The sequence below is a fragment of the Pieris napi genome, chromosome 6 (genome assembly GCF_905475465.1).
Source record: "Pieris napi chromosome 6, ilPieNapi1.2, whole genome shotgun sequence".
Taxonomy (NCBI): domain Eukaryota; kingdom Metazoa; phylum Arthropoda; class Insecta; order Lepidoptera; family Pieridae; genus Pieris; species Pieris napi.
In genome coordinates this window covers 11,074,577-11,101,843 of record NC_062239.1, presented here as the reverse complement: position 1 = coordinate 11,101,843, position 27,267 = coordinate 11,074,577, and the positions used below count along the sequence as shown (strand labels likewise).

General features: G+C 34.9%; 1 protein-coding gene across 2 annotated transcripts in view; it reads left to right on the top strand.

Annotated features, from left to right (window-relative positions):
- The first annotated feature begins 1,741 nt into the window (after positions 1–1,741).
- Positions 1,742–27,267, top strand: part of LOC125050094 — a 127,694-nt gene continuing 102,168 nt past the window's right edge. For both annotated transcript variants that reach the window (XM_047649692.1, XM_047649690.1), the window contains exon 1: positions 1,742–1,865. The gene's annotated coding sequence lies outside the window, so the exon portion shown is untranslated. The remainder of the gene's footprint in view (positions 1,866–27,267) is intronic.

Here is a 27,267-nt window from a genome sequence, read left to right as displayed (position 1 = left end):
TTAAGTCGATTGTTACCAAAGAATCTTTCAATTTACTAAACTTAGTTTTTTTAGAATGAATTTAAAAAGTAATAGATATCTAGAAACAAAACTATATTTTCTATGTTATAGTTTTGTATGTCCGGTACTAATTCAAAGAGGATTTAGTTTTTATACACCACCTTTAAAATACAACTCGATATTCGCAATTTTGGAAGTATTCCGAGAACATTTTTCGAAGAACGTAAACTATAATAATAAAGAAATCAATAAAAAGAATGTATTCACATTAATAAAGTTACAATGTTGTTTTTCTCACATTCCTGAAAAGCCTGTTCATTTATATACTGTTAGACATTAAACGTCAAATTTTATTGAGTTGGTAAGGCACTAAGGCATGTTCGACTTGATCATAACCCGCTGGGGCCGATTAAATTTAAATGGGAGTAGAAAATTGTAGAATGGTCACGTGACCCAGCGATCTTAAATTTCTCTTGCATATATGGCCAGTCTAAATAGAGATAAGCTGGAGCGGCCTGCTAGTTAAGCTGATACAAAGGAATACAAGCATTCATAGTTTATTGTCAATGCTAATATAATGATGAGGTAAGTTTCTGAGGGGGTAATCTCGGGCTTTAATGAACCGATTTTGAAAATTCTTTTACCACTTTTTGGGAAAGTCAGGCGAATGAAAACGTTTCTTACGAAACCTGTCGTAACTATGACAGATAAATGGTTGAGTTCTAGAGAAAAGCTGTAGAGTTAATGCCAACAAAAAGTCAGCGATAACATGTCTTACTATTATCTTAATATATATAAATTACGCGTCACGTTGTTTGTCCGCTATGGACTCCTAAACTACTTAACCGATTTCAATCAAATTTTCACACCGTGAGCAGTTTGATCTAACTTAAAAGATAGGATAGCTTATATCTTAATTTATACCCGCAATATTATTTTATTGCAAATTATTTGTTTAATATTTGAGAGTCACAATTCTAACAGATGGCGCTGTGTTGAAAGTACCAACGTTTCACATAAGCTACAATTTAATGACATAAACACCCAAAAATCATGGTGGTCCCCATGACTGGTGTTCTCCTACCGTTTCCCTCGAATAGTTTGCTACTATTTAATATAACAAAAAAACATAGCCACGGCAACGCTTGGCCGAGTCTGCTAGTATCATATGAAAAAAAGTACTCCGTCGTCTTTCTGATTGGTTGTTTACCTGAAAATTTACTGCGCGGTATTTATTGCGGTTTTAAACTAGGTAAATAACTTTTCAAGGTTTACAGGTCACGGTTGCAGTTGTTTGAAGGTGGGGCAGGTCGCTGGTACCTACTGCATAAAGCAAGAAATATTTTTTTTGACTATGGATAGAAACAAATAGAAATACATATTCGGAAGTTCACTTCGCACTTCGAAATGTGTTTCACCATTCATTATTGAAAAGTATTCTATGTACGCCAATAGATTTTAATCATGACGGTTTTATTGGCTATAGATCGAAATTATTGGCTTAGATAAGAATCAAAATTGAGACTTAGCATTAGTGTGTCAAAATACGTTCTTGATACCCCTTAGAGTCGCACTAACCGCTACGCTACTCCTTATTGTCACCTTAATACCATATCAATTTTAGAATCAATGCTAGACTCTATTACAGTGAAATAGAGCTTAATTTTAAAACCATTTGTGTTCCATTTTATGCGCATGCGTGTCCATCGTAAACACGCTGAACTGACAGTCTTTGGTACAGTCTCGTCGCGAGCTGGTGGTGCACCGCGTATTGAAACCGCATCGTATGCATACGTATGGCATGTGAATTCCTCAACTGTACGATTTAGTTTCATACCTGAGTGAATATCGGAGTAGTTCAGAAGGTGAGTGATGGAAATGTTTAAATTTATTTTTATATGTCTAAGAATCGGGTCCTGTTTCCATATTCATGATGCTGTCATGCGTGTGGTTGTGAGCCGCTTGGGGTAAATATAATAATACTGAATATTAGCTTTACCTTTGAAACTCAATATGTAGAGTTAAAGTATAAAAGAAAATATTTATAAAGGTTTCTTCGTGGACACAAAATGTACGATAACTATTTATTAACTTCGGATAAAGTGACTCATACAATTTCATTAGAAATTCGATTGATCTTCTCTGGTATAATCTTAAGTCGAAATTGTGCGTGGTTTATGATACTGCCGGGTAGAAATTATCCGGTTGGCATTATTATTATTCGTTAAGCGTAAGTACTCTTTTGCGTTAAATTTTTGGTATATATTATATTATACTTAATGTTACCGAACACATTTCAGCAGAAAGTACAAAATTCACTACCTATTAATAATTTTTCAATGTATCAAATTTCACTTCCCTAAAGATTTATTTTAATGTCGTTAATTCAATTGTTATACTGCTGTATTTATTTATGCGACTACATTCATTTAGAACTACATAATATTATTTTTGTTGGGCTTTGTTATTTGTATGGCGTTTAATATCAAAATGTTACTTTTATTAAATTTAGTTAAATCTATGATAAATATCATATTTAGTACTTTGAGCGAGTTTGTTTCATTATTTACAAAATATATCGTATCGAGTACCATTAAGCAGTCGTGCTCATCAGAAAATGTTAACAGAATCCAGAAATAATCCAGAAATTAATTTTCTGTTAGAATTAATTTATTACATCTTTAGGTCAAAATAAATTGAACACGTGATTCTTTTTTTTTCGATTGTGAAAGTGTCAAGAAGGTTTTTCTTTTGATATTTACAGAGACAATATAGAGTTTTATCTATTTAAAACAGGTCCAAAGTATCGTGCCAGTTATCAGCTTCCAACATTTTCCCTAACAATAAAAAGTATCTATATATTCCATACGCTACGTTAAATCATGAGCGATGTACTTTACCTAAATATTTAGTGTAGCATAAAACCTCTACAACGAGGTAAAACCACATTACCACAGTCTGGGGTGCGTGGGGTATATAACTGGGTATACCCAGTTATATGGGCCTTACGAACTTTATATTGGTTTAAACAAAGTTTGTCTTAGCGAGATTTGTTTGTTCTATTGTTTTGAACAGTGCTTGTACATGTACAAATAACATTGGACAAATTTTCTGCCATGAATAAGTATAGAAGTAAAAACAACCTTCCACACAAAACCAAAATGATTACTACAGCGTAATATTAGTACGTAAGTGTTTGCCTCTTTCGTACTCTTCAGCACGGCCTCCATATCCAAGGTTTTTATGTATACTAGAATACTAATTTATACAATTTCCGTTAATTCTGCTGAAATACACCAAAATAGCGTATTTTTAAAGATTGACAATATGAACGAAATAAGCCGTAAAAAAGCTAAAATTCAAAGCTAATTATTAGGATTAAAATACCTAAAGCTAATCCCGCAAAATTGATTTATTTTGTACAGGATTTAATTTTAATTAAAATTGTATAGTTTCTATTTCAAAGGGGTTTGATCACTTCATCAAACTGGTCTTATCTCCGTCTGTAATTTGATAGAACATTCGAGAGATATGAAGACATTAAATAAATCAGATTAGGTCTGCAGAAATACTTAACAGTTAATGTACTATTATTTCTGCAAAAGCGTCACCAGCCGATTTTCAAAGGGTAGGTACATTACTTGTATAGATATAATTTCAACGTGGTCGACAACGATAAATAATACATTTTATAATATTATATAAATATAAGTTTTGACAAATATAAAAAAAGGTTTTCAAATTTTTACAGCTGCCCCTACCTAGCCCATCGCGACGCCATTGTATGCGAGTACTATAAATTTAAATAAACTTTGACGAGTTTAATAAATTATTTAAATTGATGGACGTTTCTGCTCATGCTGATTACCACATCAAGTTCATAACTATTTAATCAGAGTCTATTTAAATTTTGCCACATTAACCACGATTGTTTCCCCATTGCTATTTATTTGTGATGTTCGTGTTTAATTGCAGTAATTTGTTTATCAGCACAAATAAAGTTTTTGTTATTCTATTTTAATAATCTTATATTATTGCCGTCTATTGCCGGCGATGTTATTTGCTCACTTTTTTCCTTTACTTATTAACTTAGGTATATATTTTTATTATGTAAATATTGATTACTTTTCAACTCGCAATCTAAATGTTTCCTCTAAATCTGATTGCTTTCGTCATTCCATTGTGATTTAAGTTCCAACTTTGTTCCTATTTAAATGGCTCGGAATATTAAATAGTTGAAAATTTCTTAAATTAATTACTGAATCCTGCAAAGTGGATAATTGTGTAATTTTATAATTAAATTTCGACGTCCTTTGCGTAATAATAACAGAGTAATGATAAAAGGTAGCCAAGCAATTCTATGCTGCAATTCCAGATATTTCATTCCATGGGTACCTGCATCTCCAGTTGGTTGGCATGTGCGTTGCTAGCCGTTTAGGTAGTGGTACGAGTACGCACTTCACTTAAAGGCACCTAAGTCGTATCAGTTTGGAAATACATCTACTGGGAGCTGGTTCCACAGAGCCACACTTGGTGCGCGGCAGAAAGTTCCTTCAAAAGTACATGGAAATAATTGAATTTTGCATTCTGCCCGACGACCGATGATGGCATTAATCCGCAGCTCCAAAAAAATCTAAAGTATGCCGATATACGATGTTTTCCTTCACAGTACGAGCGAGTGTTAAATCCGCGCATAGATAGAAAGTGTGACCTCAGGTATAAGAGACAGAGGCCGCCATACTAATTTAAAATTGGGTGGGATAACATCGCCTGGTCACGTGATCGTTAAATTATTCGTTAGGCGTTTCTGTTACTAGTAACTCCAGTTCGTACTAAATATTGTATCTATGTTCGTTATTTAAAGTACATTTAAATAAAACTACTTCACGTGCTTTAAAACAGAAAGCGAAACAGTGCTGCTGTTTTGTTATGTAAATAATGTAATTTTTTTATATCCTTTACAGAAATTTTAAAACTTGAATCTTATTGGAAGATTGTCTCATAAATTGGATACGTATTAACGCTAACTACTTCAACGTCTACGGTTTGCTCTACTGAGCCTACCAGTACTACGTGTATTTAGATGTTTTGTTAAAGTCAGAAGAAAATTATATAGGCGTTTATTAGATTTTCGCTTAAGGTTACTGGGTGGATAATTTTCAACATATGCATAATTTGTTAGCAGAATTGATGCCATTCAATCTTCTTAATTATTCTGCGATCTGTGCCAAACCTATAACATTTTTTGCCAGGTTGCCTTCCTTATATTTCGTAAGATTAACGGGTTAAAACAACCAATCTTTAGCTTTATTGGTATGAAATACTATAAATAGATGATTCGAAGTTTTAAATCGTTGTATCGGGGATATCGCGAATACACCGAAGCATAACGTGTTTCCTGCTTAATTACTCGCTGATAGGTTTCCAACTGCGCTTCGACTCTTAACTTTGAAACTGTTTGTATGAATGTTTTCAAACTGTTGTTCAATAATTGAATCTCTCTTTCAAATAAACGTATGTATTATGTATATAAAAATAATAATCTACAATAAGTTGTCTCCACCAATCAGTGAAGAAAAAAACACGGAAATTACTATTTTTTTCTTAATTGTATTTCTACATGCTTTGTACTATACGCATAATGGGTGTGCACGATTAAATAACAAAATATATTGATTAATTTCATTGTCAAAAGTACGTTACAAAGTAGTTAATCCGTGTGACAGAAGTGTATGACATTCAAATTCCCAGTGTCTCCCACTACCTCAGCTTGCGTATAGCCCATAATATTACGAAAAAAATATATGATGACACAAAACATAAAAATATCTTATAACTCCTAAATATATTACCTATCATGTAATAGCAACCATTATTTTTTATCTATTAAAATATTTAAAAAATTAATATGTCATTCATTAAATACTCGATTTTTATTCGATTTATTTTTCCCTCACACATGTTAAAATGAGAACAATCAGATACTTATGAAAATATGTTACAGAAAGGATGTAATAATATGCCGGCAACGCATTTGCGAGCTTCCTGGCAACGTGAATGTCCATGGGCATTATCACTTAACATTGTGAGCCTCCCGCCCGTTTGCCACCTGCATTATAATAAAAAAATACTAAGTGAAAAAAACATGATAACTTAGAAGGTACAGCCCAAAGATCCATGCAACTTTCTTACAATCGAGTAGCCCGCAATATCACAGCACACAACTCACGAAGGGACACTTTGTATTGAAGAAGTCGCATAGGCTTTGAATACTGCTGATAAGGAGGGAGCTTGTAGTTTATTGTTTATCAGAATGCCGAATCGTAAAATGACTGCTTCACGACTGATTTGAGAGCGACCGCCGATGCGAAAACCGCTGTGAGAGTTCGAAAAGTGAGTTACAGCAAGGCTGGTGCTTCATACTTTATCCCGACTGAATGTTTGTAGAACATTTTGTATATAATCAATAATTTAAGCCATGACTCTTGAATTTTACCCAGAACACATTCGGCGTTAGTTACATAGATCTTATTAAAATTATTACCTACTTTTGAGCAAGAATAATTGCCATACCAAACCGAGATTTTTATTTTACCATACCGAACCCAACTCAACAAATCCTTCTTGTAATAAGTCAGTGAACGTCTTTTTCTTTTGGCATCACAGTCTAAAAAAATCTAAACGACTGTTTTTTATTTAATTGTATCAAATAGTTTTGCGGGCCAAAGAAACCGAAAGAATATTCGTAATTAATCTTTAAATTAATTTGTTAACTTTAAGTAACTGTACGCTGTGTTTTGAAGGAAGTGAAAAGTTTTTCGTAATCCATTATAAAGTTTTCGATTGTGTAGCGGAAAAGTGATACGAAAATTAAAAACCTTTAATTTAGACCGTAATTTTTAACTGTCTATTTTGTAGTGTTTTTAAGTAATTTAGTAAAAATAATTAATATTATAATTCAATATAATTTTAAACATGTCTTAAACTGAAGAGACAGTGTTGCATGTTCTGACCGACTGTCCCATGTATGGATACGACAGGTATAACGCTGAGCAAGCTATGGGCATGAGGGTAACGGAGACGAGTTTGAAGGGAATAATGCTCAATGTTAGGTTGAGGGGCATCTTTTTGGGATTTGCTGTGAGGGTCATGCAGGGGGTTGTCAAAAGAAATAGGTAGTAGTAGAGTAGTAATATAGTAATAGAAAGTAAACATTTGGGTTACCAATACATTTATGTAAGCTTTTTAACACCTCCGACGACTATATAGTCGGGGAATAATCTGGAAACGTTTAACTAAATAAAATAAAAATAAAAAAACTACTATTAATAATAATAATCTCTTCAAAGCTTCAGATTGCATTTTTTTTATCAGTTTTGTTATAGGCAAGTTGGTGATCAGCCATGCATGACCCGCATTGAAAATTTAATAATAGTAGATGGTTATTAACGTGAATTAATAATTAATTTCAATATAAGCTTTAGTATTTTGGTTATAAATGAATGCTAGGAAAGCTATTAAATATGAATTACTTTAGACAATTCAGTTTGCCATTAGCTTTATATTAGGCGTTACTTATTTTTTAACATCATAAGAAACACTTAAACGATAATGGAAAGTTCACAAAACAATATTTTAAAACGAATCACTGTATACATAAAAACTAATTTTAAAAACACTCTAAGGGGAACGGTCTTGAAACTCAGCTGGAATTTTTTAATACCATGTTGACTATCACTTAACAATACAAATTTTAATAAGTTTTGTGTTTAGCAAAACTGATTTATTGGGTTAACATTGTGACAGTTTCACGTTTTATTACAAGTAATTTAAAACAAAATATTATATTGATTGCTGATTTAATTCGTAATTATAAAGTTTTCCTCTATAGCTAAAAAGGTTAAAACAGACATAGATATTCACAGACAATAGGGTAAAAAACAGCCTTCCAGTCCCCTCGTACTTCGCTCCCTCCAGTGAGCTTCCGTGCTGCCCTTCAGGCGATTGACCACCCCTCGAAGGTCCAAGCCCAGGTCCAAGTCTCGCAGGAGACGCCCTTACGCTGGCCGTGAAAAAAACCCATTCCGGCCGAACTACGCTCGCCAAAACAGCCCGAGCTGAGCTGTTAAGGCCCTATGGGCCAACAGCGAGATTTCATTCCAAATAAATACAGACTAAAATTTCTGATTCCAATAACTATTGTTAATAATAGCATACATTTTCGTTCGAATTACTATTGCTAAGTTAGCCTCGCGGTTGCATCAACCGCACAGATGAAGGGCGTGCCATGGTTCGATCCCAGGTAGCACCCATTCATTTAAATTTTCTGCATGGAGCACAGAGTTTCGATTTTATAATCGAATCGGTCTGCAACAACATGCTATAGTAATGTAAAGCTTATTTACGCGATGACAAATTGTAATCGGGTTGTGTACACTTTCAACATTTTGAACTTAATATTTTTCATTTAGTCACAGTTTAAGGAAAATGTTGATTTACTTTTACGGGATTATTACAATTATTCAAATGTAGGTATAGAACTCGTGTGAATAAAAGAATATGAACTGAATAGATTTAAGTATAGGCTCCTAAAAATAGACACGCCCCGAAATAGTACGTACGTTTATTATATCTATTTTCGTAATGTTAAAAAATTGTATGTTATTTTTGTCGATTCCTATGTTACTTTTATAGATTCTGTATAAAATTGATTCAAATTAATTTTACTAGTAGGCACAAACACACAAATAAATACTGTTCCCGTGGGACAGATAGGAATTCCTCAGAAGATTATGTACCCGCTAACACTTTCTTCGTTCAGATCAGTCAAAAGTCAAAATCATTTGTTCATATAGGTAACACAATGTACACTTATGAACGTCAAAAAAGAAATACATATGCTTCTAATTTTACATTAACTGCCAGTTCTCATATCAAGGGCGTAGAACGGAAGAGAAGAACTGACAATAAACTCTCCGCCACTCTTTTTAATCGCCAACTTTTTTGTTTTACACAATGTTTGTAAGGAGCTACAACCATTACACTATGTTCCACATGACTTTTTAAGTAATTAATAGTAAATTAATAAAAATAAAATAAATTAAAAACAACGATTTGTCCTCTATCAGAATGGAGACATGGTGAAATAGGAGCACGCACTTACATTCTCGTGAGAACAACACGCAAATCATAGTCGAAATAACGAACATCACCGCATAGGTACACGAATTCAAGTCCGACCACACGTACACAACTAATAAACTATCCTCACAATCATCGATCACATAAAACCAAAAGATGTAATGCCAGAGAGCGTAGTCTAGTTAAACAAGCTGATTAAATGCGCTGACCAACAGAGCCACGGCAACGTAATTAGACATGAAAGCTTAAAACACTGGCCGCTTCCCCAATAAAATCCACATCGCCCGCGCATTTACATAAACCTGATAAACAAAAAAACGGATAATCTAGCACTCTACTGGACTAACAATATTAGTTATCTGTAATAATAATAATAATCGCCTTTAATTCAGATACCTTAACATTTATTATATATATATATATATTCCCGCCATTCCTCTCTGCACTGTGGCACTATCTGCCTTGTACCACCTGCTGTTTCTTGAATATAGTCACCCACCTTCTAAGTTGTCTCCCTCTGTTTCGTTTGCTGTAACTTGGGCACCTTGGTTTAGTACTTCTTTGTTCCACTTTTCTGTTCCCCTGGCTATGTGCCCATTTCCACTTTAGTTTATTTATTTTTATTGTCACATTTCTTACCTTAGTTGTTTTTCTTAAAGCTGTATTATTTAATGTTGTCTATTCTTTTCTTCCCAATCATACATCGTTCCCTCGAACTTTGACACACCTATAGCTTTGTACGCTGCGCTTTAGTGGGCGTCAAAGTTTGTGATCCATATTATGTTAGTACAGGTGGTCAACAAGTACTGAAGAACTTTCTTGTAATTACCATACTCGTATTCTTATCATCACTTCTTTAAGCGCCCAAAAGGAAAAGTAAATAAGCTTTTGGGCGCTTATTTATCTGTACATAAGACCAAAATGGGCTATGCATGACTAGTGCCTCGTGACTTTACCTGTGTTAATTCTAATTTAATTGGTTGAGATTCGTATTTAAAGATTTTTCAGCTGTGATTAAAAAAAAAACTTATATATACCTATATTCTCGGTTATTACTTATACATACGCTTGGTACAAAAAATATCGTACTCGTAACTCTCGGTATAAATTTGGGACATTGAGCTTATCAGTGAGTTTAGGGGTTAGTGGAACAATCAATAATACTATCAGCCAGATCGGCACAAATCAATGGAGATGTTATCTTGGGCCGCAAAAAATATGCCACAGGAAAAATTTACTAAATTCGAGTGCTTTATGGAAAGTACATAACTATAATGGAATCAGTTTAAAAACCAGATTTAGAATAAGATTATGATTTCTACGGCAGTTGATTTTTAATGTTTATATAAAAGAATCATCATAGCGACCTCTGTGGCGTTTCTTTTTGGGTTGATTATCGCCAGCGTTCAGCGCAGTAAAACATATGTTTAAGCTGGTATAAAAGAGATTTCTATGTATTTAAAATTAGCAGTAATAGCATTGTAGAGTCTGATACACGGTACAATGTAGAGCGAGTGTAATCAGTAGTTGGCTGAGTTTTGGCGAATCAATTAAAATTTCAATAACGGAAGATTACAGCCTGCAGACAACTTCATTGTTATACGAGCGGCCACTAATTAATACAGAAAGTTGGTCAGTGTAGGGGAACTGAAGTATTATGATCGTACATTGTTTACCGAGGCCATCTGTAAATCAAATATTTTTTATCATAAACTATCTTGCATTAGTTTTTATAGAGCCGTTTAAGCGGGCTGGAGGATATCTGGATAGAAAGCTTCAGACTTCGTACTGTGACACTGTGACTTCGTATGTCAAAACCTATATACAAATCTTATCCTAAAAATTATCAAAATTCGAAACTTTTAATTAATTTGACATTTTGTTGTTTGGTAGAGAGTTGTTGGAAATACGGATAAGTACTAATTCTATGAAGACATTAAAATTTACCGAAAGTTTCGTTTTAATATTTAACGAGCCAAGCACATTTCTTGCCTCACTTCTTCCCCAGTTTAAACCCCCGTGTGAGGAGCGAAATCGATGGAGTTTACAGCCCAAGAGTATAGCACTCTCTTCTCCGATTTTAACTAGATTTTTTTTAATTCATCTGCGATCAGCCTCTTGGCTTTTATCAGATTTTATGAAATGATGGCAATAACTTATATGACGCAATGACGCAAATCCAATATCACTTTTATTTCCCTCCGTAATTCGTAAACTATCAGACTGCAGCAAGTTTTGCCCTTTTCAGCCGATAATTTTATAATAATAATAATTAAATTAATATTTAATGAAATATTATTATTATTTAATTTTTTAATTTTTTATTTTTTTGTCGTTTCCTAGAGGCCCGAAGCTAGGGGGTTGACGTGTTGCTGAAATCTCCTTTTGTATCGTACGGTTGATCTTTTAATGTTTTCCTAAACAGTGGCATTTCCCAAAGACTTCCAGCATTTCGTGTTAACCACGGCGCACCGCTCATATTCTGCTGCAGGATTTCGATATTAGAGCAAGAATTTAAATAGCAATATCATTATTAATTACTAGCTTTCTTTTGTTATGACTGGATAATTTGTATACAATCACCGTACACATTTGTCAGATTTCCTTTATTTGTCGAAAAATTAGCTTTGATGTCTGAATGATAAAAAATAGATTTTTAAAAGAACCGCATGGAAATAAATAATGTAATCTGACTACGTTACACAGTTCGGTCGTTATGTATGTAAATTCTTAATTACCGTTGTGTGAATATATCGAAATTTCGTTTTACGCGTTAGAAATTAAACGTTTAATTAAACGTTCAAAATAAATAAAGCGCTTATAATTAGTTTTACTTATGAACTCAATAAGCAAGTGTGTAGAGATTGAGTTAATAGACGATCCACATGTTCATTTACTAAATTTTATATGAATTAGATAAAAAAGTTCCATAAAGAATATACTTTTTTTAATTTATTGTACTTATAATAGAGATATACTGTTGTGATGCGACGCGGCGTATTAATTACTATTGAACAGTGTAGTGAGAATAAAATCGAATTAAAATTTAATATATGTATTGATAGTGCGTTCGATTACCGTAAACTAGGCAAAAAAATTAAGCAAATATTGGAGTCAGAAGACGATGTAGAACAATGTACATAAAAACTAGCAGTATTGGCCTTGTGGTCGAGCTCGCGACTGTCATCGCGCAGCCCTGCGATTCTGTAACTCACTTTTCGAACTCACACAGCGGTTTTCGCATCGGCGGTCGCTCTGAAATCAGTCGTGAACCAGTCATTTTATGATTTGGCTTTCTAATAAACAATGAACTACAAGCTTCCACCTTTTCAGAATGCCAAATCATAAAATGACTGCTTCACGACTGATTTCAGAGCGACCGCCGATGCAAAAACCGCTGTGTGAGTTCGAAAAGTGAGTTACAGAATCGCAGGGCAGGTCTTAGACCAATGGAGCTTCTGTGAGTGGATTTAATATTCGATCGAAGGGTGAAGTAAAGGCCGATTTACATTATCTTAGTGTTTAGGAGAGTGCTTTAGTACAACTTGAAAGGCAAGTTCTTTAGCGTAGCGTTTACTAAAGCAAGTAGCGTTTACATGTTTCAACTAAAGTACTATCCTAAAGCACTGTCCTAAACACTAAGATAATGTAAATAGGCCTTAATACATAGTGACGACCAGCATACCTTATGACATAAGGCGCAAAAGAAATGCCTAATATATACAACAATAACAATTATACTAAACATATAGGCAAAGATGGAATACATAATAGTCTAGCCAAGTTCTGTTACAAATGAAAAGGCATTTTTTTTTAATGAGAAAATGCTATATTATTTAAATACCTACAAATTTATCAGCCTTTGTAGTTCTAACAGCTCGCGGCCGCCCCGAACTTTTCTGGTCATCGACAGGCGAAGTGTTGTTAAATCTGTTTGATAGTACGATATACAAACATACGGCTGATACCAAGCTTTTGAAGTGTCTGGAATATGACCGACGGCTCCATATTCCCTTTGTGCAAGGCGATCACTGCGATCCTATTTTCTTTAAAGACCTGTAATCACATTGATTAGTGCGAGTGCAAGTGATTAGTAATTGACTTTGATTAGTGCAAGTAGTGTCCAATTATTGTTTAGTGGCTGTGTTAAGTAAATTCAGTTGTCAAATAGTATGGCAGGCACGCTGCGAGTGAGGGGGAAGGGAGGGCGCACGCGACTTCACTACTCGCAGTTTTATCACTTTAATCACTTTACTTCGCAGCCAACTAATCACCTGCACTAATCAGTCGCTATCCACACTTCTTTTCTCCTAATCACTAATCACCTGCACTAATCAAAGTGAATACAGGCCTTTACACATCTTTAAGCCATTCCATATTGCAAAAAAAAATTGTGAAATGTCGAAAAATCTAAAGAAGTTTTTAAAATAATATGTGTTCCAAATTCAAAATAATTAAAAAGTTGAAAAAAAGAAAAGTTTTTATGTAACAGTTTTTATATAACATATACAAAAAGGTTCAAACATTTACGAAAGAAAAAATCAATAAAAATGATTAAATACGTAATACCTGATTCGGCTGTGCTGTGTAATGCTGTGAAAGTGAGGGTATGTGTATGTGGGGTGTGCTCATGACGCAGGTGGAAGGTTTTAGGTTGACTTTGTTCAAATATACTTACTACTTCCTTTTAACCATATTCCGCGATACCTTACTTCTACTAAAAATAACTAAAATAACACGAATGTATAATCAAAAAGCTTTTATGACTGTTATAAACTCCAATAGATTGAAAATGCAGCTATATTTAATTCAAATAAAGTGACAATATCGATGTATACAAAATTCGTGTACAATATCAATAAATTTTAGGTTGTATTATCTAGTAATATTGTTGTTAAGTTTAATAGCATCGTTACAGCGGGCGCTGAAAGACATTAGGGTCAGATTATTGATTATTATTCGAAAGCAATATCCTTTAAAAGCTTTAACAGGATGTGACGTTGGTAATCGGCTTTGGGCGGTGTAACTATTTTTGGTTTTCGATCTATTATGTTATATAGGACTCAAATACTCGATGATGCATCCCGCACGACCAATGAAATTTACGAAACAAGTTGTCTTCTATTAACGCATCCACAAATCAGGTTTATTAAAATTTTGAACTGGGACCCGGTTGTTCTGGTCCGAGAGCTGGCACCAAGTTTTGGGTATTTGAGGAATTTGAGGCAAGCTCAAAACTTGTCACATACCTCTCCTATTATATTCCAACACGGAATTGCAGACCTGGCTGGTGAGTAGCGGGGCTAAGTCAACCCCTACATTTTTAAAAATATTATTTTTTTTTCCCCAAAAATATATTTGAGGCAATACGCAATTTATATATGTTGCAGTGTAATCTATATATATAAAAATGAAACCCGTTTTCCGTTGTCACGACATAACATGAAAACGGCTTGACCGATTTGTCTGATTCTTTTTTATAATATTCCTTGAAGTACGAGGATGGTTCTTACAGAGAGAAAAATTTAAAAAAAATTGAGTAAAAAAGTCTAAAAACAACACTTTTCTATATTCCCATACAAAATATTCGTAATAATATTTAATGGCAATTTGAACTTTAATACCATATCATAAAGTTTAAGTGTTAGTGAAGGGGTTCCGGGAAGGTAAATTTTAATTTTTTGACAATGTATTTGTTGTATTATCAACTTTCTTTTTTTTATCTTACGAGCTAGACCGGTGTCCCGAATAGCAGAATAAGTATTAAAAAAAATTAAAGAATCCACTGCTAGGCGGTACGATGTTCGCCAGGCCAGCTAGTAAAAAAATAAAAAAATAAATAAATAATAAATACGAAAAAAAATAAGCCAGGCAATTTAATCGGGGTTGTAACATTACCAGACGCGTGCAAATCTTTTTTGCAAAAAATCATAAAAAATGTTTTTGAGTCAGCTTGAAATTTTAATGGAGTGTTATTTATAACTATAAAATAAGATATAAAAAGATACCCAAAAATTGGTGACAGCTCTCCTACTATTCCGATCGTTCTTTGTAGTCTAGCTCGCTCTTTCTCTCTCACACTTTCTCACTACATTCAACAAAGAAATAGATTAAAAGGTTCTGCTTTATCAAAATAACTTTTCATGCAGTCATGTAATAATTTATTCTGTTTCATAATAAGTTTTGAACCATTTCAATGTATTTTATTTCTTAGTCAATTATTAATGCAAAAACCGATGTTCGGTTTTGGATAATTATCAAACATCGATGTTGGGTATTTTTCTAACATCGATCATCCCTACATTCAAGTAATTGAACTGAACTTACTGAAATTATCGTGATTCATGTGTTCTTTTTCATTGTGTATATTATGTTTTAATTGCTTTGTTTTGGTCTATTATTGATGTATTTTTCCTTACAGTGCTAGGATGAGATCGCTTAAAAGCGAGTTAAGTGCAATAAATATAAGAATCTATTTAAGTAAATGCATAAAATAATTCAGTATGTTTATTGGTTTCTTTGTTAGTTATCAGTTAGCGAAATTAGTACTTAAATATATATAAAGATATATTGGCGTAAAAAGATGTTTATATTCAGTACATAATTAAGTTACAAGCTGTGAATCTTAATAAAAAGAAAATCGAAATAAATTTATTTATTTATTAAGGAACACCAACAGATGACATGTATATATTCTCTAATTAACAATATTGGGTTTTATTCTAGCATGCAATCTAATAATAGGTGTACACAACATTGACTCTAATAAATGATAGCGGACAGACAGAGTTTACTTAAGTATTTGTATCTTTAAACATAAATAAATTGAAACGTGGAAAATATTACATGACTTATGGCTGAGATTACTGAATTTTCTTCTTAAAACTAGGAAGTGAGTCATAATACACGTCAAGACTATGTCTACAATTACATTGGTTACAATTCCTAAGCATTCTACTGAGGGGAGCATGTTTACCTAGATTGGTTAAGGACTGTGGAACGACAAAAGTATCAGTCTGTCTTCTTCTTGCGTTGATTCTAGGCACTACGAAGTAAATCTTTTTAAAATATCTGGACAAATAATCGTGCCGTGCATCAATTTGTACAAAAACACCAGGTCCACAATCATACGACGATCCTCGAGAGTTTGCAAATTGAACTTCTGTAATCGATCAACATAATCACTTCTGTAGCAAAATTTAGGGGTTAATAATAATAATACAATGTATGGGGATGCATTTGAATGCATTTTTCAATGTTTTACTAAAAGCCTTTTTGAAATGAAGAGTGAAATTTAGCATAGAACACTACAAGGGTCCTTAAATGTGCGACAGCGTTTTAAACGTAATTAATATTAAAGGAATATCAACGATGTAGGTCAAGCGATATCTTAGCATACCTGTGTAGTGTATGTCCAGAGCGCCGGACACACAATAATGTCCACTGCCGCTGAAGCCTATTGTTCGTAACGATTTGTCAACGATAATTACCTGTCCGCCATTGTTACAGTAAACAATGGAAGGGATGTATGACAGGCTTTAGACTGTGAAAGGATCATAATGGAAATATTTATTTACATATAAGCTATTAACAGTGTTGGCCGAGTGGCTTCAGTGTGCGACTCTCATCCCTGAGGTCGTAGGTTCGGTCCCCGGCTGTGCACCAAAGTGCAACAAATCCATTGATTTTCTTTCTATGTGCGCATTTTACATTCGCTTGAAAACAGGAAAACATCGTAAGGAAACCGGCTTGCTTACACAAAAAGTCGACGGCGTGTTTCAGGCACAGGAGGCTGATCTCCTACTTGCTCATTTGATTGATAAATGAACATGAAATAGATTTAGAAATCTGAGGCCAAGACCTAACACGGTTGTAACGTATGCAAAGCATACAAAGTGATAAATTTGCAATAAGGGTGTGATTCAGAAATGACACTACTACTATGACTCCCGTTTGCCAAAATCCAGTAGGTCATGCTAAACGAGAGGAGGAGCAGAAGATGGCGAGCTTCTGAGACAGTAGATGTCCGGGCTAAGCCGAGTCATGTTCAAGCAAAGTTTAAATGAACGTATTCAGTCTACGCATATGAGCGCTACGAGCGTACCAAATAGCGTATTTAATTCTTCTGTCTCTGTTCACCACAGTGTAAACATATTTTAACAGAAAGGGACGAAATAATACTTTAGTTAAAACAATGTAAAGTTGGTATGGAAATTTGATAGCCCAATTTAATAATTTAATATAAACATAATGCAACACATGTTAAAGCGAAATATAATATCCTGTTTTTGTACCTAATATTAGTTTAATTCACTGCAAATATAAATAAATTTAAGACAGAAATATGTCTTTGTCCAACGAATTAGTTTAATTATAATGAGTTCATTAGCTATTTAATCATCAAATAATCATAGCTTGTGTAATGATATTACGTAACCTTTGACATATTAAATGGACGTTAGGTTTAATGATTGTGACAAATGTTTTAGTAGATTACGTCGTATTCTAATTTCTAACCGATAAATAAGTAATTGCTTCGGAATCAGCTTCACAAAAAGCTTTATGGAGAAAATATCAAACATTTTGTTAAAATAAATATTCTGTTTGGTTACTTAACTAAAACATTTTTGCAATATAAAGTAATTGAATCGCTTATTTTCATTATCGAACTTGTCCAAAATTTTCATTTTTTTAATATGGCAACACACTCTTTGCCTCAGCCGCATGTTCTTACGAAACCATACAGCATTAGTCCCACTGAAATGACATCTAGAAGTACCAGAAGCAGATGAATAAAAATGCATCAGAAAGCTTAAATTTGTATTTTATTTATTCCTTTATTTTATGTAATATATTTTCCATTTGACACATCTCCACGTTTAGTTACCAAACAGCACCAAATTTTGAAAACAAAATATCTAAGACAATGCAATAGCTAGACAATAGTTTCATTATTTTAGTTTTTTTTAGACAAGTAATATTTTTGCTTAGCAATGAAACATAAGAACCTGTTTATCATGAGTAGCATGATAAACACATGCGCGTGCATAAAACGCCGAACAATTAGTGCGATACTGAAAAAAGGAAATTGGGAAATAATGACTTAAAAATTGTGTTAGTACAAAGTAATATTTGATATGACGTTCATCTCTTGAATGAGTTTTTAGTTATGCCTTTATTTACCTTATAGTATAGTATCTGCAATTTTATTAAATATATTCGCAAACCCACCCGTGAACTTACATTGACAACCTGTTCAAGGCCGTCAAAGATTATATAAAAAACAGATCATTCATTTCATTTTCCCAATTTAAATCCCTTCATCAGAGACTCTACACTCCTTATTTACTAGAAATAATACATGGGTAACATTCATATATAATATCAGTTCAAATTTTGAATAAATCTGGATTTAATTTAGTAAGATTCTGATTTGTAGAGAAAAAACAAAAAAGATATTTGCCCGAGGATATAGTTACTTTTTAGCATATTAAAATATATTTCTCTACAATTTTTTAGAATCGAATGAATCTTATTTTCTCTTCAAATATTAAATTTAAAATTATTTGTTATATAATTAAAATTAATATGTTACTTCTAACATAACAGTGTATAATTGTATATGAAATCCGTATCTGCGAATTAATCAGCTAGTTACATTAAAATACTAAAACAAGAAGTCAAGAACAGTTGCTTGCCGGACGCTACATGAGTCGAACGCGCGTGACAATAATATGTTTACTTAAATATCAACATGTTGGTTCAAGTTATAGTGGTGGTTTTCGCTGCAAGTGTTAGCTTAGTGCATACACGACATGTCGTAGACACCAGTGTTCATAGACACGCAGGCTTAACGGAAATGCAACATGCTCACACTGACCCAATAACATTTGGCCAGACTGATTCTCAAGGGAAGTTCGTAGTGCCAAAAATAAATCAGCAACAAACAACACCAGTTAACAGTGAGAGTAATAAATTACGTACTAATCAAAACAGGGATACAGGTTATACAGGAAATGAATCATCGAGGAATCAGTACGAAAATGTGTCGAATGAACCGCAACGTAGCCAGTTTACCGTTAAAGCAATAAAACCTAGAAGAATTGACGACCGTGCTTACAATAATGACTACCAGTTAACAGAAAGAAACAAGAAGCAACTTACAAGTCAACAAAGGCACAATAAAACACGCGAATTAGATCGCGACAATAATATTTACAAACAGGATGATGCAGTTAAATCAACCACTACTTCTGTTAATCCATCAAGAGATCAGAACAGAAGTCTCTATCAGGAAAAGATCCATGAAATCGTAAGAACACCAATAAAATTCGAACAGGCAAACGAAGACTACAATCCAGACAGAATAGTTTTTATACAAGACGTGAAAGATCAAGAAAATAGTATTTATAACGGAATTATTACGCCACCAACCACAAAGCTTTTTACAAACAAACCAAGCCAGACACACAAAGATAGCTATACGTCTACTACGATAGGTCCAGATCTTGAAGACAGAGTTGCGATTTCTGGTGATAAATGCCCCATGGGACAGACGAAGATTGTGGGCTCGGATCGTTGCGTAAAAGTTGATACTTGAATGGACTTGAGCATCACAAATCCACTTATATACATGAATGATAAATGGGATTTTGTCGCTTAATTAAAATAGCTTATTTTGAATATTTTAATGAAAAAACTTATTTTAAAAGTTTACTACAGAAAACAATGTTGCTTGGCTTCGTTGGTTGTTGTATTGTTACAGCAGACTCTAGCTTATATTATTGATTATGACTTAATTATTGTAATAAATCCTTGCACCGATAACCTTGGCATAAAAATTTACAGGGGCTTTGAAATTGCACTAAAAGAAGGACAACTTAACCCACTGGATTACATAAATGTATACTTTAAATTCATTCCTTGTTGCATAACTCTTTGGATGATATTACTGTGTTTTTTTGGATAAGATACCGTTTTAAATATCCTGCCTACAGTTATATTCCCACAGACTACGGGTATCATCTATTAATTAATCTTTGCGTTTAGGATTACTAGGCTATACTTTGACATCCAACACGACTATTATGCGTAATGCTTTATCATATTGGACATTTGACGCTTGGAGGGGATGGAAAGGTTTGAAATGAATAAACCTATTTAAAAATGACGCATTTATAACCGGTGCAACGATTACATTTAGGTTTGAAGGTCAAGTTGATGTCAGCGCGAACTTATTGTCTACACAATATTATATTGTATGTATAAACAATATACAAAAACCATGTGAAATGCTTTAACACGTAAAAAATAGGTATTCTAATGGAGTAACGTAAGCTTTACTAATAGTAGTACGTAAATTAACTAAATAAAATGACTTAAATGTTTAAATAATAAAAATTATTAACTTCTGAAATTGTACAGTGTTTATTAATTGCTGTTTTGAATTGATAAATGTTGCGGTATCAGTTCTAATGACATGGCTCATGTTATAATTATCATACATACTAACTTTGTTTTGTTTTGTGGAATGTTACATATTATAGTGTATTAAATTTGTTCTTCGATTTTGTTTTGTTGATCGATTATTTTTGTTTATTGATCAAAATAATGTATGAATTACGCTTTTTGTCGTATTATGTAAATTCCCAAGGTTCCTTACCTTGAATTTATTACTGTGTTGTACTTCCCCATAAGATGTGAGATTAGTTGCTATTTATTAAACGTTTTTTAATCTAAGTTGTTTTGTTTTATGAAAATAAAAATAAATCAGTGGCGCTACAACCTTTTTAGGTCTGGGCCTTAGATGTCTGTATCTGTTTCATAATTAGGACCCTCCTGTACCTGACACACGCCGTCGACATTTTGGGTCTAAGGCAAGCCGGTTTCCTCACGATGTTTTCCTTCACCGTTCGAGCGAATGTTAAATGCGCACATAACATGGTGCACGGCCGGGGATCGAACCTACGACCAGAGTCAGGGATGAGAGTCGCACGCTGAAGCCCATCACTGCTCTGGTTGTGTTTTGTTTTATTACATTAGATAAAAAATCTCCAATATATTGCTGACTAAATTCTGCGTATATTTTACACGTTATGACGTAATTATTGTCTTCCCGAGTCTAGACTAGACTAAATGTATGCGTCACCATCTAAGGGACAGAGTTAGAGCGACAGTACAAACTAATAAGGACTTGTATTATTATTTAATACGGTTCATGATTAAATAACAGTTATTATTGTAGACATGATTATAGTATACACAAATGTATTAATAATAACAGCGATAACCGGAAAGGAATAATACGTACAAAATAATAAAGAAATGTTAGTGAGAGAATATGAAATTCCACCCGTATCACCTCGACGTCCGTTGTTGCACTGAGCGTTTTTTAAGGCAGTTTTTGCTGCGCATTTCCACTATGTGGAGGCAGCTGCCCACCGATGTATTTCCGAACCTATTCGACTAAGGGGCCGTCTCCACAAGCGAGAGAATCGCGACGAGTCCGCGTTTTTATCGTCGGGTAATCTCCACGAACGAGCGATTATTCCGCCAGCGTATCGTCGCGATTCGTAACGGAATCACAGCGTATCCGCAACGACTCGTAACGGAATCGCCGCGTTTCTTTGACGACACGTTGTGCTCTTATTTTGTTCAGTGTTCATTTAGAGTTCAGTGGTGCCAGACGAGACCGAAATAAGTAGTGCCTAAATCCGTCAATAAAATAATTATTTACTATGGATGAATTGTTGGAACGAAGTTCCTTATCGCGCGTTGTGAAAGGGGGCTAGACGGAATAAATTCTTACGAAAAGTTGTCACGACACTTTTTTGCTATTTGCTATTGTAATACACCGGTTCTCATCCGATCACCGAAGTTAAGCAACGTCGGGCGAGTTCAGTACTTGGATGGGTGACCGCCTGAGAACACCTCGTGATGTTGGCTTTTTTTTTCGTCGTAAGATTGGTGTCGAGAAAATCTATCATACTGTTATGACACCAATTAACATATAAATTAATCGAAAGGAATTTCGTTCCATCCGGGTGTCCCTTGACACCTCTAAAGTTTTTTTTATTGATGTATGGTCACGCACGTCGCGCGCTCTCTGCGAGAGCGCCACGTTCCGTGGCGAGTGCGCGACGTGCGCGCCACCAGTAGCGACAGGCTCGCAGCGATGTAATAACGTTTCGCGCGCACACGACCACCCGTCGCATCGCCGCGTTAAGATCGCCGTGTGGAGACACGTTCTATGAGATTGTATAGAAATGCGTGGCAGGACGATTGTATCGTCGCGATTCTCTCGCTTGTGGAGACGGCCCCTTAGGGTCTATAAAAGAGCGTACTAATACTTTATAGGCCGGCAAAGCACTTGCTCGTAATTTGCCGAGAATTTTTTTTTAATACATTTTTATTTCGAATAAAAAAATTGTTTTTTCGTTAGATTAATTAAGTATTGCTAAAGGCGTTAGAACTGAATGAATGCGGGTCAAAACACGGGCTTGTCTATATACATACACTAGGACACCGGCCAAGCGTTGCTGTGGCTAAGGTTTTTGTTATATTACATTGTAGTAAAGTATTCAAGGGAAATGGTAGGAGAACACCAGTCATTGGGACCACCATGTTTTTTTGGTGTTGCCATTAAATTGTAGCTTATGTGAAACGTTGGTACTATCAAAACAGCGCCATCTGTTAGAAGTGTGACTGTCAAATAATAAACAAATATTTTGCAATAAAATAAAATTTCGGGTATAAATTGAAATGTAAGCTATCCTATCTTATAAGTTAGATCAAACTGTACACGCTGTGCAAATTTGATTGATATCGGTTTAGTAGGTACTTTAGGAGTCATAAATAGCGGACAAACAACGTATATATAAAGAGTCTGATGATAAAGAGTAACGATGTCTAATACGAGTATGTCTACTTATATTATAAAGAGGAAATATTTATATTTTTTTGTAAAATACTTAAATAATTCACAATTAAACTACTACATTATCCCTGTAACAGGCTAATTTTAATATAAAACACTTGAATTGGACCTGACAAAATTCTAAATCACAGACGAAATATGCAATAAAATACAATTGAAATGCTGTTGCAATCGTAAAGCAATTTAGCAGACTCTACCCGTGTGAGCAATAAACCTGAGAGGTTGAGGAGCTTTGAGAGTTCAGCCGGCCGTGCGACACTGAAATACGAGTGATTGCAACTGTTAGAATTCATTTTATCTACTGAATAATGTTTGTAAAATTAAAAACCTAAAATTAAAAACAAGAAGGTTTTAATTCGTTCGTACGTGACGATCCATTAATGTCCTATATCCTCTAAATGGGGCAGAGGGCGTCCACAGCGAGTCTCCATCGCGTTCGGTCTAGAGCCTCGCATTTTACCTCGCTCCAAGTCTTTTCGGCTCTCTTTGCGTCATCTGTACGACGCCAGGTTTGCTTGGGACGGCCACGCTTCCGCTTTCCTAGCGGGTTCCAATCAAGCGCCTGCTTGGGATCCCTTCGAAGTGTATGACCTATCCAATTCCACTTGCGTCGCTTGATCTGCTGACTGATCGGGGTTTCTCGGCAGCGCGCCCAAAGTCGCTCGTTAGAGATTTTTTCGTAGTAGATGCTCAGAATACGGCGAAGACAGCGGTTGACGAAGACTTGGAGTCGGTGCGAGATGTCTCTGGTGACCTTCCACGCTTCACACCCATAGAGCAGCACAGACTTGACATTAGATCCGCCCTCCAACAAACAGTAATGCTGCTGGACTGTTCGGCGTAAGGGGAACTTGGGTAACAAACGTGGCTCTCAAAAGCTTCATTGGACTAATGACACAACACAATAGTTCAGCAACTTCAAATAAGCAATAAAATGAAACAGTGTTGCAGCCTGCGGCGACACCAGAAGGTTCGGCATTCCATTGACTGTGTCCCAGAAGATAGAAGTACATATATTATGTCTATAATAGTCTTTTCCATGTTAGGGAAGAGGTATAAGTGAATTAATAAAAAAAACAGTCATCGTTACAGCAGGAGAGGACCTGGGAAGTCTGGTAAACTCCTTTTACCTTTACTCATTTATTTAATTTAAATAAAAACTAAACATAACAATCAAATATATTGTATTTACGAATTTCTTAACCTACATAGTATTCATAAAAATAATAAAATTAAAACAAATTTAAAAAAGTTTGGTCCCAGTGGCAGTGTACCTTTAACGATGGCAGCATTTCCTAGCTGTATTGCGATACTAATAAAAAAACAGAAAAGTTTTATAATTTTCTTAGGTTTATTATTAGTTTATATACATCGATAGCATTCATAGTAATTTTGTATGAAAAATTCATAATCAAGAATTTACGATTCCTAGGCCTCTTTCACAGTCGTAAATAGATGTCCTGGAAAGCTTATAGCTAAGAATATTGCTTCAACATGCGACGGTTAAAAATGCACTTGCAATGCATCATACTTGACGTCTTATAAGCCAGAAGTGGCCTTCAAGTAGAGTCGCATACGTAACACGTAAAGTACAAAATCGTGTCCATAGATTTGTTCGAAGATTACCTATATCCATAGTATATAAACTTTTTATATTTTATTATTACTGTGTTGTACTTCCCCATAAGATGTGAGATTAGTTGCTATTTATTAAACGTTTTTTAATCTAAGTTGTTTTGTTTTATGAAAATAAAAATAAATCAGTGGCGCTACAACCTTTTTAGGTCTGGGCCTTAGATGTCTGTATCTGTTTCATAATTAGGACCCTCCTGTACCTGACACACGCCGTCGACATTTTGGGTCTAAGGCAAGCCGGTTTCCTCACGATGTTTTCCTTCACCGTTCGAGCGAATGTTAAATGCGCACATAACATGGTGCACGGCCGGGGATCGAACCTACGACCAGAGTCAGGGATGAGAGTCGCACGCTGAAGCCCATCACTGCTCTGGTTGTGTTTTGTTTTATTACATTAGATAAAAAATCTCCAATATATTGCTGACTAAATTCTGCGTATATTTTACACGTTATGACGTAATTATTGTCTTCCCGAGTCTAGACTAGACTAAATGTATGCGTCACCATCTAAGGGACAGAGTTAGAGCGACAGTACAAACTAATAAGGACTTGTATTATTATTTAATACGGTTCATGATTAAATAACAGTTATTATTGTAGACATGATTATAGTATACACAAATGTATTAATAATAACAGCGATAACCGGAAAGGAATAATACGTACAAAATAATAAAGAAATGTTAGTGAGAGAATATGAAATTCCACCCGTATCACCTCGACGTCCGTTGTTGCACTGAGCGTTTTTTAAGGCAGTTTTTGCTGCGCATTTCCACTATGTGGAGGCAGCTGCCCACCGATGTATTTCCGAACCTATTCGACTAAGGGGCCGTCTCCACAAGCGAGAGAATCGCGACGAGTCCGCGTTTTTATCGTCGGGTAATCTCCACGAACGAGCGATTATTCCGCCAGCGTATCGTCGCGATTCGTAACGGAATCACAGCGTATCCGCAACGACTCGTAACGGAATCGCCGCGTTTCTTTGACGACACGTTGTGCTCTTATTTTGTTCAGTGTTCATTTAGAGTTCAGTGGTGCCAGACGAGACCGAAATAAGTAGTGCCTAAATCCGTCAATAAAATAATTATTTACTATGGATGAATTGTTGGAACGAAGTTCCTTATCGCGCGTTGTGAAAGGGGGCTAGACGGAATAAATTCTTACGAAAAGTTGTCACGACACTTTTTTGCTATTTGCTATTGTAATACACCGGTTCTCATCCGATCACCGAAGTTAAGCAACGTCGGGCGAGTTCAGTACTTGGATGGGTGACCGCCTGAGAACACCTCGTGATGTTGGCTTTTTTTTTCGTCGTAAGATTGGTGTCGAGAAAATCTATCATACTGTTATGACACCAATTAACATATAAATTAATCGAAAGGAATTTCGTTCCATCCGGGTGTCCCTTGACACCTCTAAAGTTTTTTTTATTGATGTATGGTCACGCACGTCGCGCGCTCTCTGCGAGAGCGCCACGTTCCGTGGCGAGTGCGCGACGTGCGCGCCACCAGTAGCGACAGGCTCGCAGCGATGTAATAACGTTTCGCGCGCACACGACCACCCGTCGCATCGCCGCGTTAAGATCGCCGTGTGGAGACACGTTCTATGAGATTGTATAGAAATGCGTGGCAGGACGATTGTATCGTCGCGATTCTCTCGCTTGTGGAGACGGCCCCTTAGGGTCTATAAAAGAGCGTACTAATACTTTATAGGCCGGCAAAGCACTTGCTCGTAATTTGCCGAGATTTTTTTTTTAATACATTTTTATTTCGAATAAAAAAATTGTTTTTTCGTTAGATTAATTAAGTATTGCTAAAGGCGTTAGAACTGAATGAATGCGGGTCAAAACACGGGCTTGTCTATATACATACACTAGGACACCGGCCAAGCGTTGCTGTGGCTAAGGTTTTTGTTATATTACATTGTAGTAAAGTATTCAAGGGAAATGGTAGGAGAACACCAGTCATTGGGACCACCATGTTTTTTTGGTGTTGCCATTAAATTGTAGCTTATGTGAAACGTTGGTACTATCAAAACAGCGCCATCTGTTAGAAGTGTGACTGTCAAATAATAAACAAATATTTTGCAATAAAATAAAATTTCGGGTATAAATTGAAATGTAAGCTATCCTATCTTATAAGTTAGATCAAACTGTACACGCTGTGCAAATTTGATTGATATCGGTTTAGTAGGTACTTTAGGAGTCATAAATAGCGGACAAACAACGTATATATAAAGAGTCTGATGATAAAGAGTAACGATGTCTAATACGAGTATGTCTACTTATATTATAAAGAGGAAATATTTATATTTTTTTGTAAAATACTTAAATAATTCACAATTAAACTACTACATTATCCCTGTAACAGGCTAATTTTAATATAAAACACTTGAATTGGACCTGACAAAATTCTAAATCACAGACGAAATATGCAATAAAATACAATTGAAATGCTGTTGCAATCGTAAAGCAATTTAGCAGACTCTACCCGTGTGAGCAATAAACCTGAGAGGTTGAGGAGCTTTGAGAGTTCAGCCGGCCGTGCGACACTGAA